The sequence below is a fragment of the Micropterus salmoides genome, unplaced genomic scaffold (genome assembly GCF_014851395.1).
Source record: "Micropterus salmoides isolate LMB-PRFRI ecotype aquatic unplaced genomic scaffold, ASM1485139v1 Ms_hic_scaffold_2, whole genome shotgun sequence".
Classification (NCBI taxonomy): domain Eukaryota; kingdom Metazoa; phylum Chordata; class Actinopteri; order Centrarchiformes; family Centrarchidae; genus Micropterus; species Micropterus salmoides.
In genome coordinates, this window is record NW_024041150.1 from 49204875 (window position 1) to 49216635 (window position 11761).

General features: G+C 41.3%; 1 pseudogene; it reads left to right on the forward strand.

The window, feature by feature from the left end:
- Positions 1-2844: 2844 nt before the first annotated feature.
- On the forward strand, positions 2845-11408 carry LOC119912651 (annotated as a pseudogene).
- Positions 11409-11761: the final 353 nt, after the last annotated feature.

An 11761-nucleotide genomic window follows, 5' to 3' on the forward strand; every position in this document is an offset into this window, starting at 1 on the left:
AGAGTTAACAGAGCCTGTCCATAAGCAGCTTCATGACTGGTTATCCAGGACGGCCATTGTTAAGTGGAATCGGCGTAGGTGACGGCGGAGACTACGGGGCTACGCAGAGGCTACGCCGTAGCCTGACTTGCACGTCCTCAAAAATGTAACTACATGTCGAGTCAACGCAGACCGTAAGCACTGTGATTGGTCAGCTGGGTAGCCTCACAATGCCTCCGAGCCAACCGGAAGTGCTTCATACTTTGTGGTAACTTTTACAAGCGGCCAAAACGGCAGCTATCACACAGTGGATCAACCCGAGCAAAATTACGAAAATGTTTCACTATCAGAAGGTGATCCATTCAGTCGATAACATTTGAAAAGGCTAAACCAGCCACACGTATACAATTTTACCCCCATTCACGTTAGCGGAGGGCGAAACCGGAAGTTAGCCTGCTCGGCTGGCAAAAGACAACAAAGTGGATACTGTAGCGCTACCGCTGACTAGCGTTTGTGGGTGTAATTGCAGAATGACAGATATACTGACGCACAAGTCTAAATGCCTGGGCCTACGCAGGAGTATAAATCAAGCTTAAGTCTCTGTGACACCAGATCACAGAGAGAGACCCAGACTCAGTTAAACCAGTTTCAGGATTCAGGCCCTTCTGCACAGTGAGCTTCAGCTTTTTATACGTTTTCCTTATATGTTTTATTTTGAATAATATATAAATACCAATGAATGGGAGCAACTGCTCCACAGGTGAACAGTAAAACATAAAATAATGAACCCATGACCCATTTTACGCAAAATTCACAGAACAGAGTCAAGATATGGTCAGTCAGGATAAGGAGATGTGTAAGAATAAAACAAAAGTCACCACAACAAACACCACCTTACGCATTGTATCCTTCATTGCCTGAAGTCTGAAGAACGTGAATCAAAAAACCGATTCCATGTGGATCCTGACCTGGAGTGGATCCTATACACTCCAGTTCAAGCCCAAACTCTAGGACCAGACCAGGATCCCCCAGGAGCCTGAGGCCCAGACCTGGAAGAGAGTGAGAGGAATGAAACTGTTGCTGTGGCCGAGATGCTATCTCTGGACTAAACGTCAGGTCAAAGACACCTTCAACCTCATTGGCGTAGGGTCTGATGGAGACGTGTCAGGCTTTGCTAGCATGTGCGATGGAAAGAACATCTCCTGAGCCAGATGAAGCTAGAAATCACTGAGGGGTCAGTGGAAGTTGTATTTCATGGAAAACAGCTTCACTTCAAACGATATTTGAGTACGCTGACCATGCAGAGGATCAGCTGAATGACAAAGGATGAACTAAAAACAGTCATCAGAAGAAACTGGATGACGCCCGACTGACTATATATAAAGCCCTCACCGACCTAAGCCAAGAAAAAGAACCTCGCTCTGGCCGGCAACGATCAGGGGGCCGTGGGAGAGGGTGCAGAATCCCTGTGGACATGTAAAATCTGACTGAGAGGGTGGAGAGGAGGCTGGGTGGACCCTGGGGAAGGGCCGGCCTGTCGCACACATCAGTGAGTGAGTCTCAACCTTTAACTGACTATGACAAAATAATGCTTGCAATAACACACAGTGAAGCAGAGAACTGTCCCATTAACTTGATGGGATGCGATCTTATTATTTATTTTTGCATTGTTCTGACCGAACATCCAGAGAGGTTAAAAGTTACGAGACTGCAGTTTCCATTTCAAATGGTGAAATACAGTCAGGAGGCACTAAGTTATGTCTGAGTGGGCTCTGGCGCCATCTAGTGTGTCTGCCACTGTTTTATTTAATCCCAGTATCCATTCCCTACAGGAGTCCTTTGTCTCCTGCCAGGAAATTTGTCTGAATAAGAATCTGTCATTAAATGTGCCTGGTAACATAAAGGCAAATATTCTTGATGATCCCCAATAAAAGTCTGGAACCAGCAGAAGATCTGTGGCCCGAATATGATCACATACACGTGACTGTCAGGTCAAATTAAATCAACATGTAAACATTTATAGGCCTATCAGGTTTGTGTTTCTCTGTTTGTGTGTTTATATTCTGTGCTTTTAATACCTGCTGCTGCCACAGAGAAGAGATCCTCCCCAAATATTATTCCCAACTACCAGTATTTATTTATTAAGTGAGCATCACATCAACATGTTGTTGTTATTTCTAATTTCTTCTGTATTACCGGAGACTAAAGAGGTTTGCAGGCTACATTCACAACACACAGTTTTCCTTCAGTGGCTTTGTGTTTGCATCTGTTTGGGCTGCTCATTAATGCAGCTGAATAGCCAGCTGATGTCCACATGTTCAGCTCTCTGCCTCCTATTCAAGCTGATCACCTGAAGAGAGGTGAAAATGCGCATCAGTCGCCTTTTCAAGCAGCTGATCCCCATTTGAATAGAGAGCCGACCTGGACAAACACACGATGGCCCGTTAAGTGAACAAACAGCTTCACTGTGATGTTAATGATGTGTTTGGACTCTCTTAGCTGCCGAGAGAAGCAGCAGATGTTTGTGAACAAACTGTCTGTTTCATCTGATTTCACCATTTAAACAGTAACCGTAATATAGCTACTCCTTTGTGGCCCGGGGAGAAAGTCCCAGACTCCCTTCAACAATCCTGCAGTTTAGTGACTTGTTGAGTTAGAGGACACTTTAGAAACTTTGTGAAACGCTGTCTACGACTAATTCTTAATGATTCTGCCTTCCTGTAAATTCAACATTAAATGTGACACATGAAGTTATTTCTGTCTTTGTTGTACAAAAAGCTTCAGCAGGATATTTTCATGAGCCTCTGATGTGATAATAACAAGCGCTTCATTAAAACTCTGCTCTGTGTGAAGCACACTCCCTCATACACATCAAATATGATCAGCTGGTTTCAGGAAACCAACTAACTAAACTTCATCTTCTGCCTGAAATCAAGGAGCCATGTTTCTAAACGGCCTTAGCGACAGTAACTAAGGGGCGGGGCGAGACGCCGTGACATCGCGAGAACACTCCGCGGGATCCCGCAGCGCTCCTGTATCTCAGCCTGAAGAGCTCCGAGACCAGAATCCAGACTCAGTCCAGGACAACACGGTCCACCAGTCACAGCGGAGACCTGCAGGACGATGGAGAACCAGAACCCGGACCACAGGAGCCAAACAGCAGCCTCGTGCTCTGATAGCGCCGATGTTCAGGTCAGTGTTCATGACTTCATCACGAGACTAAAGACACGAGGAAGAGTCTCGAGGGTCCGTGTATCATCCGTTCATTCTGTTGTTAGAGATCAGAGCCTGAAAACCCGCTCCAGGGTTTGTGTTGACGTGGTTTGATTTCCAAAGTGTCTCCGTGGTTCCTGTTTTCATCTTGAAGAGAGGAAGCTGAAAGAAAACATTTCTCTTTTCTTTGTTGTGTAACTGTCGCCATTTTCCCGCGCGGCGCATGCGCGGTGCAGCGCACGTGTAATGGCGGAGCGCGCAGAACAAACAATGATCCGTCTGATTGATCTGTGAGGAGGCTTTCTTGTTAACCTTCACTGTGACTTCACCGCTGCTTGTTTTGGGAGTGAGTGCTTGAATCTCTTTTATGATGTTTTGGTCTAAAACGGGACAAACAACAACAACACGGTTCTGTTGGTTCTTTGTATTGTGCACAAAGTACCAGTTTGAGTACTGCAGGGAGCAGAGTCTGAGAGTCAGTGGGGGTCCTGGGCCTTGTTGATGACGCCAGCTGCAGATGGAAATAAAAACTTGTGGCGTGAGGTTTTTGTACATGGAGGGTTAACAACATATCAGGTGATTAATAGTCGAGCATGGGGAATTTCAGCTGCAGCAAATGTTGACCTGGAACTCCGCTGATTCTGTCATCAGGTGGTTTAGTGGCTGAAAATGAGATTTTCCTTCAGTTTGTCTTCGCTCTGTGGCTGCTTGTGCAGCTCGTTAATGGCACTTTTCGTCCGCAAGCTAATCACAGGCTGGATGGGGATTAATACTATAAAGTTTGAGGTGCTACAGCAAATTTTTAATGTTGAACTAGATGGTTATGATGATTAATGTGTTAGAACTTAGCATTTATGCACGTAATGATGAATGAATATAAAAATGCTCTGTTGTTTAAGTGGAATTTATATTATATTAATGAAAAGCTTTATATATTATACTATAGTGTGTGTGTATGATGATGAATACAGTAACATTATACTAACAGTATACTCTTGAACTTTATATTCATTGTTACTATCTCTATATATGAGAGAGAGAGAGAGAGCTTTGAAACACTGTACGGCATATTTGGCACTTTGGGCGCTAAAGGTGTCTAATTTGCGATATTCCTACAAAACCTGTGCAGACATGGGCCTGCTGATTTTAGTTTTTTAATCATGGAAATTCATTGGTCAAAATGTGTATGAACCTTGATATAAGGAGCCTAGTTAAAAAGGATACAACAGCTGGGTTGTTAGGTTAGCACGATGTACATAGCTTCTATTCTAGTGGGGAAAACTGCTGTGTACGTCTATGAAAACCATTATTACATGAACAAAATTATAACTGTAGAGAGAAACAGGGTGAGAGCGCTCCGTTTATTTATTCTCATGCCTAGGCTAACTAAGTGATTTTTGCCAAATCTTTGTTTTTAACTTTGTTATGGCGGCTAGCAGACCCAAGTGCATGTGGTAATGAAATTGAGAAATTAAATTAGTGTTCTCACACAGCTGAGGGCTTTATTTCGTTTTCCCTTTGATGGACAGAATTCAAAATCGAACGGTCGAATATTCGGGTCCAGCCCTAATAAATAGTAAATATGGCCGAAACATGGACATTTGCCCGGTATATTTTTGAAAAATTGTGTAAACCAGGCGAGGATAAAGATATTTGTTCCTACATTGCATCTCCATTTAGTCTGCAATAGCAAAATAAATAGGATCCTTTACAATGCATCCATATTCCTTAGCTTCTGATAGATCGAAGGAGATCAGAATTATGCATTTAGGTGTTTTTCCTGGAACCCATATACATTTGCTGTAATCTTGGTGTCAAAATATGTAATTAGCAAGTTTATTTGTATAGCAACAAGGTAACACAAACTTAAACTTTGTTAAAAATAAGATTAAAGTTATTGTCATTTCGTCTTTAAAACAAAGTAAGTAAATTATTCATACATTCCAGAGATGAGACTTGTTAACTATGAGTGATAAATTATCATAACCTTTGTCTTTACCGGCTGCCATTTAAATTATATATAAATTGTATTTATATTGTTAGCATTTTATTGATACATTTATTGAAAAAAATCAATTCAGAACAGTAATCAAATTTAATATTTGTGTTTAAAGTGTTTTCAGAGCAGCAACAAAAGATGTTTACAGCAGCAAAGTCACTATATAAAATCAGTATCTCACTGTAAACAAATGAAATACTGAGCGAGTATATCTGCATATTACTGTTATCTGCTGACATCAGACGTTGAGAGAACAATTTTACCTGACTTCATTGTCATCGAGTTTTTTTTCTCTTCTCGTGCCTAGAAGGATAGCCCCTCTTCATCCTCTGATCAAAGTTGTAAACATTTGCTTTCACCTTTGACAGGAAAGTGAGGCAGTGTCCATCAGCTCTGCGAGAGTGATTTTATTATTATAACTAGGTATTAGGGGTGGGAGAAAAAATCAGTTCTTAGATGCATTGCGATGCGGACGTGGAAGATTCTGGGTCGATGTAACAAATGTCAAAAATCGATTCTTTAAATGTTAGTTGATAACGTAATATTGACCAACATCTGTTGTGTTGTCACACAATCATTAATATCAATACGCATGTAAGAGTTTAACCCGCACGGTGGCACTCGACGCTTAGCTAGCTCTCTTTGTATCCTGTGCGTGAGGCCGAGCGAGCGGCAGAATGTGACGGTGAAAGTTAGTGGGGAAAAAATTACATGCAGTGAAGGTCAGTGTGTCCATTAATAAGTCTGTAGTTTCCCCAACTGCTTGAAAAGTGAAGGCCGTTAGCGCTAGCTAACATCCCCCCCTACAGCACGTTTTTTGGCTGTTGTGTAACGGTAGATAAATTGGTAACGAAGTAATACTAATTAGCTCAGGTGTATGTCATTATTAACTTACCTACTTTCCCAGGGTTGAGAACATCAGGCACAAGCTTAGACTGAACTGGTGTACAGCTGTCTGTTTTCTTATTTACAATCTGCTTTCAACCTTGTTCAGGTACAACTGTGTCAGCTTAAACTAGTTTTGAATGTTGAAGACTAAAATTATGCTTTTTTTCAAAATCTAAGAAGTCTCCGGACAGTCTTCCAGGTATTTTTACTATACATGGTGAGCAGATCGAACGAGTCAAATTGTACAAATATTTGGGTATATTAATTGATCAAATTATATGCTTAGTAATTATTCAGAGATCCTGTATAGGGGGAAAAAAATCAAGATGCATCGATAATGGTTTAATAATCCCATCGTAGCCCTTTGAATTGTGATCGAGTCGTGAGGTGCCCAGAGATTCCCACCCCAGATTCTTTGGGTGTGTTTAATTCTCATTTTGTTTTAAATATACTGTTTGAATAGTGCTATATAAATAAAGTTTATTATAATTCAAATCTACTAATTTTGAAGTTCTTCATCTAACAGGATCTCACAATAGGCCCTATTGGAAACCAGATTTTGAAAATCAAAGCACCCAGTTGGTAACAGGAGCTTACCTGGTGGCTACAGACTGGGTTGGAGTTTTAAATAATGTAATTAATTTAAAATTTCTGCATTTTCAGCAATGCAATTTTATTCTTCTGTTGTTTCTGGCCGACTACTTCTGTGTACTTTCAATTTTATTTATATAGCACCAAATCACAACAGTTATCTCACAGCGCTTTTCATAAAGAGCAGGTCTAGACCGTACTCTATGATGCTATTTACAGAAGCCCAACAGTTCCCACCAAGAGCAGCACTAGGCGACAGAGGCAAGGAAAAACTTCCTTTTAAGAGGCAGAAACCTCGAGCAGAACCATGAAACAGCCACAAAAACGATTAAAATGTAAAAGTGTGCTCTTTAAGGAGATTTATTTTCCCATTTGACTTTTCCAACTCGCAATTCATCTCTTTTCTGCACTTCCTGCAGGACATTCAAAATAATTCCAGCCATAAATTATTCCAGCTGTCTGCATTTACACACATTTTGACATGTAATTTTTTTAGTTTTACCTCAAAAAAACAAACCGTGATCTTTACACAATGCTAGAGTACTTCACTGTGAACAAGCGGGCATACGTGGTAATAACATACCGATCATTTATTTAGCATGCAGTACATACTGAGTGACTGAGTATGTAATAGACAGTATATTGTCAATTCAATTCAATTTTATTTATATAGCGCCAAATCACAACAACAGTTATCTCACAGCGCTTTTCATAAAAGAGCAGGTCTAGACCGTACTCTGTGAACTATGTGTCACTATGTGGTACAGACACCAGGGTTTTTCCTGGCTCAAAATGGGCCTTTGCGGGCTGACTTTGAGCGACTGTAACCATGGCCGGTACACGTACAGTAAAGGCAAGCAGTTATCTTATGACCGAAATCTATGCATTTTCTTGTCATTTCTTACCATTTGATAAACAAAATATAACCACAACCTGGAGGAGTAAAGGTTAAAAAGTAAAGTATAATAATACTTTTACAGGTTACACTTGATTTAGATAATCTGCCTACAGATAGTTTATTAATTGAGATTCAGCAGTTTCACAAATAAAACCTTTCTCTGATATTAGCCTACACCACTGTGGTTAAGGTTTGATTAGTGCAAATGTTTGTATATTTATTATCATTTCAGATAATAGTGTAAGCTACTATAGCTTAACATTAGTAGCCTAATATTAATTCCAGTTGGACAAAACAGAGGTTTCATTTTTGTGGGTCATTCAATTATTGTGCAAGAAAAATGCTCTACATGGTGGTTTGTTTCATTTGTTTATGCAAATGAACTTGTCATTAATAAAAACTGTGCATTCAGAACAGCGAGTTCAACATTTCTAAACTTTGCTGTAGTGCCTGAAACTTTTTTACTGTCCCGCCTCCTCCGTGCTGTGATTGGTCGGTTCATTTTGTTGAACACTAAATAATCACTGGTTTATGAGCTTTTTAATATTTGGGATTCTTTTGGGAGGAATTCAGATGCTGACGGTGGACATGGTGCAAATCCTCCATTCTTCCTGGTTATGGTACCAGAGGGACTTACAGTGGGTACGGAAAGTATTCAGACCCCTTTAAATTTTCACTCTTTGTTTCATTGCAGCCATTTTCCAAAAATCAAAAAAGTTCATTTTATTTCTCAGTAATGTACACTCAGCACCCCATCTTGACAGAAAAAAACAGAAATGTAGAAATTTTTGCAAATTTATTAAAAAAGAAAAACTGAAATATCACATGGTCATAAGTATTCAGACCCTTTGCTCAGTATTTAGTAGAAGCACCCTTTTGATCTAATACAGCCATGAGTCGTTTTGGGAAAGATGCAACAAGTTTTTCACATCTGGATTTGGGTATCCTCTGCCATTCCTCCTTGCAGATCCTCTCCAGTTCTGTCAGGTTGGATGGTAAACGTTGGTGGACAGCCATTTTCAGGTCTCTCCAGAGATGCTCAATTGGGTTTAAGTCAGGGCTCTGGCTGGGCCATTCAAGAACAGCCACGGAGTTGTTGTGAAGCCACTCCTTCGTTATTTTAGCGGTGTGCTTAGGGTCATTGTCTTGTTGGAAGGTAAACCTTCGGCCCAGTCTGAGGTCCAGAGCACTCTGGAAAAGGTTTTCGTCCAGGATATCCCTGTACTTGGCCGCATTCATCTTTCCCTCGATTGCAACCAGTCGTCCTGTCCCTGCAGCTGAAAAACACCCCCACAGCATGATGCTGCCACCACCATGCTTCACTGTTGAGACTGTATTGGACAGGTGATGAGCAGTGCCTGGTTTTCTCCACACATACCGCTTAGAATTAAGGCCAAAAAGTTCTATCTTGGTCTCATCAGACCAGAGGATCTTATTTATCACCATCTTGGAGTCCTTCAGGTGTTTTTTAGCAAACTCCATGCGGGCTTTCATGTGTCTTGCACTGAGGAGAGGCTTCCGTCGGGCCACTCTGCCATAAAGCCCCGACTGGTGGATTGCTGCAGTGATGGTTGACTTACTACAACTTTCTCCCATCTCCCGACTGCATCTCTGGAGCTCAGCCACAGTGACCTTTGGGTTCTTCTTTACCTCTCTCACCAAGGCTCTTCTCCCCCGATAGCTCAGTTTGGCCGGACGGCCAGCTCTAGGAAGGGTTCTGGTCGTCCCAAACGTCTTCCATTTGAGGATTATGGAGGCCACTGTGCTCTGAACCTTAAGTGCAGCAGAAGTTTTTTTGTAACCTTGGCCAGATCTGTGCCTTGCCACAATTCTGTCTCTGAGCTCTTCAGGCAGTTCCTTTGACCTCATGATTCTCATTTGCTCTGACATGCACTGTGAGCTGTAAGGTCTTATATAGACAGGTGTGTGGCTTTCCTGATCAAGTCCAATCAGTATAATCAAACACAGCTGGACTCAAATGAAGGTGTAGAACCATCTCAAGGATGATCAGAAGAAATAGACAGCACCTGAGTTAAATATGAGTGTCACGGCAAAGGGTCTGAATACTTATGACCATGTGATATTTCAGTTTTTCTTTTTTAATAAATTTGCAAAAATTTCTACATTTCTGTTTTTTTCTGTCAAGATGGGGTGCTGAGTGTACATTACTGAGAAATAAAATGAACTTTTTTGATTTTTGGAAAATGGCTGCAATGAAACAAAGAGTGAAAAATTTAAAGGGGTCTGAATACTTTCCGTACCCACTGTACATGGGGAAATAAATTTAGGGTTGTACTTAGGTGGACGATCAAAACCACAGAAGGTTTATTCATAGTAAAAAGCTGCGATTCAGAACTTGAATAATGATCACAGTCTTGTATAAGTGGTATTTACTTTATAGTGTTTCAATTAATTTTTTTATTGTACTGTCCATCCATCCATCATCAACCGCTTATCCTGCGTACAGGGTCGCTGGCGGCTGGAGCCAGTCCCAACTTACATCGGGCAAAGGCGGTGTACACCCTGGACAGGTTGCTAGTTTTATTGTACTGTTTGTAATTTAATTGTATTCTATTTGTAAAGCACTTTGATTGAAAGCGCTCTATAAATAAATACATTTATTATTATTACAGTACGTTCGAATGTGATTTCAAAGATGTGCTCTAATGTCATTTATGGTTTTAGATAGCTCACTCCACCATGACATCTGACTTACTGTGTTTCTCTCTCTTGATATAGAGAAGGAGACGAAGAAATGGACTAAAACGCCATCGCTGTCCGCACTGTGACAAATCCTTCACATCTGGATATTTGAAGATTCATCAGCGAGTTCACACTGGAGAGGAACTGTACAGCTGTGACCAGTGTGGGAAAACTTTCATTACATTAGGTGTCCTGAAAATCCACCAACGTGTTCACACTGGAGAGAAACCGTACTCGTGTGAACAGTGTGGAAAAACTTTCACTCAATCAAGTGCCCTAAAACTCCACCAACGTGTTCACACTGGAGAGAAACCGTACTCGTGTGAACGGTGTGGAAAAACCTTCGCTCAATCAGGTCACCTAAAAATCCACCAACGTGTTCACACTCGAGAGAAACTGCACTCGTGTGAACTCTGTGGAAAAAATTTCAGGTCATCAGGTCACCTAAAAATCCACCAATGTGCTCACAGTGGAGAGAAACCGTACCGCTGTGACCAGTGTGGAAAAACTTTCACTCAATCAGGTGCCCTAAAAATCCACCAACGTGTTCACACTGGAGAGAAACCGTACTCGTGTGAACAGTGTGGAAAAACTTTCGCTCAATCAGGTCACCTAAAAATCCACAAACGTGTTCACACTGGAGAGAAACCGCACTCATGTGAACTGTATGGAAAAAATTTCAGTTCGTCAGATATCTGTAAGAATCACCAATGTGTTCACACTGGAGAGAAACCGTACTGGTGTGAACTGTGTGGAAAACATTTCGCTCAATCAGGTGCCCTAAAAATCCACCAACGTGTTCACACTGGAGAGAAACCGTACGCGTGTGAACATTGTGGAAAAACTTTTAGTCGATCAGGTGACCTAAAAAACCACCGGCGTGTTCACACTGGAGAGAAACCATATAGGTGTGAACAGTGTGGAAAAACTTTCAATCGATCACATGTCCTAAAGAAGCACCAACGTGTTCACACTGGAGAGAAACCGTACTGGTGTGAACAGTGTGGAAAAACATTCAAGACATCAGATAGCCTAAAATACCACGAACGTGCTCACACTGGAGTGAAACCATTCAGCTGTGACAAATGTGGCAAATCTTATACCAAAAGAAGACCCCTTAGAAGACACAAATGCATTGACAAAGCATCAGTGTGACATTTTTCACAGAGCCCAGCTAAATAGCAAAATTAAACTGCAGTACCTGGGTTTCGACCAGTAGAGGGCAGTCACTGCATTTCAGAATCAGCTTTATTGCCAGGTATGTGTACACATATGAGGAATTTGACTCTGGATTGTACATTGCTCACGATGTGCTTACTTATACAATAAAACAAAAATAATCAAACACAGGCTGCAGTATAGAGAACCCATATATACAGACTGGACTAAACCGACAGATTGAGCGAATAGTGTAGGGAGCTGAGTACAAAGGACACATACATGCATACATATACAGTGAGTTTGGTGCTGAGGATGTCCGGGATGATGAT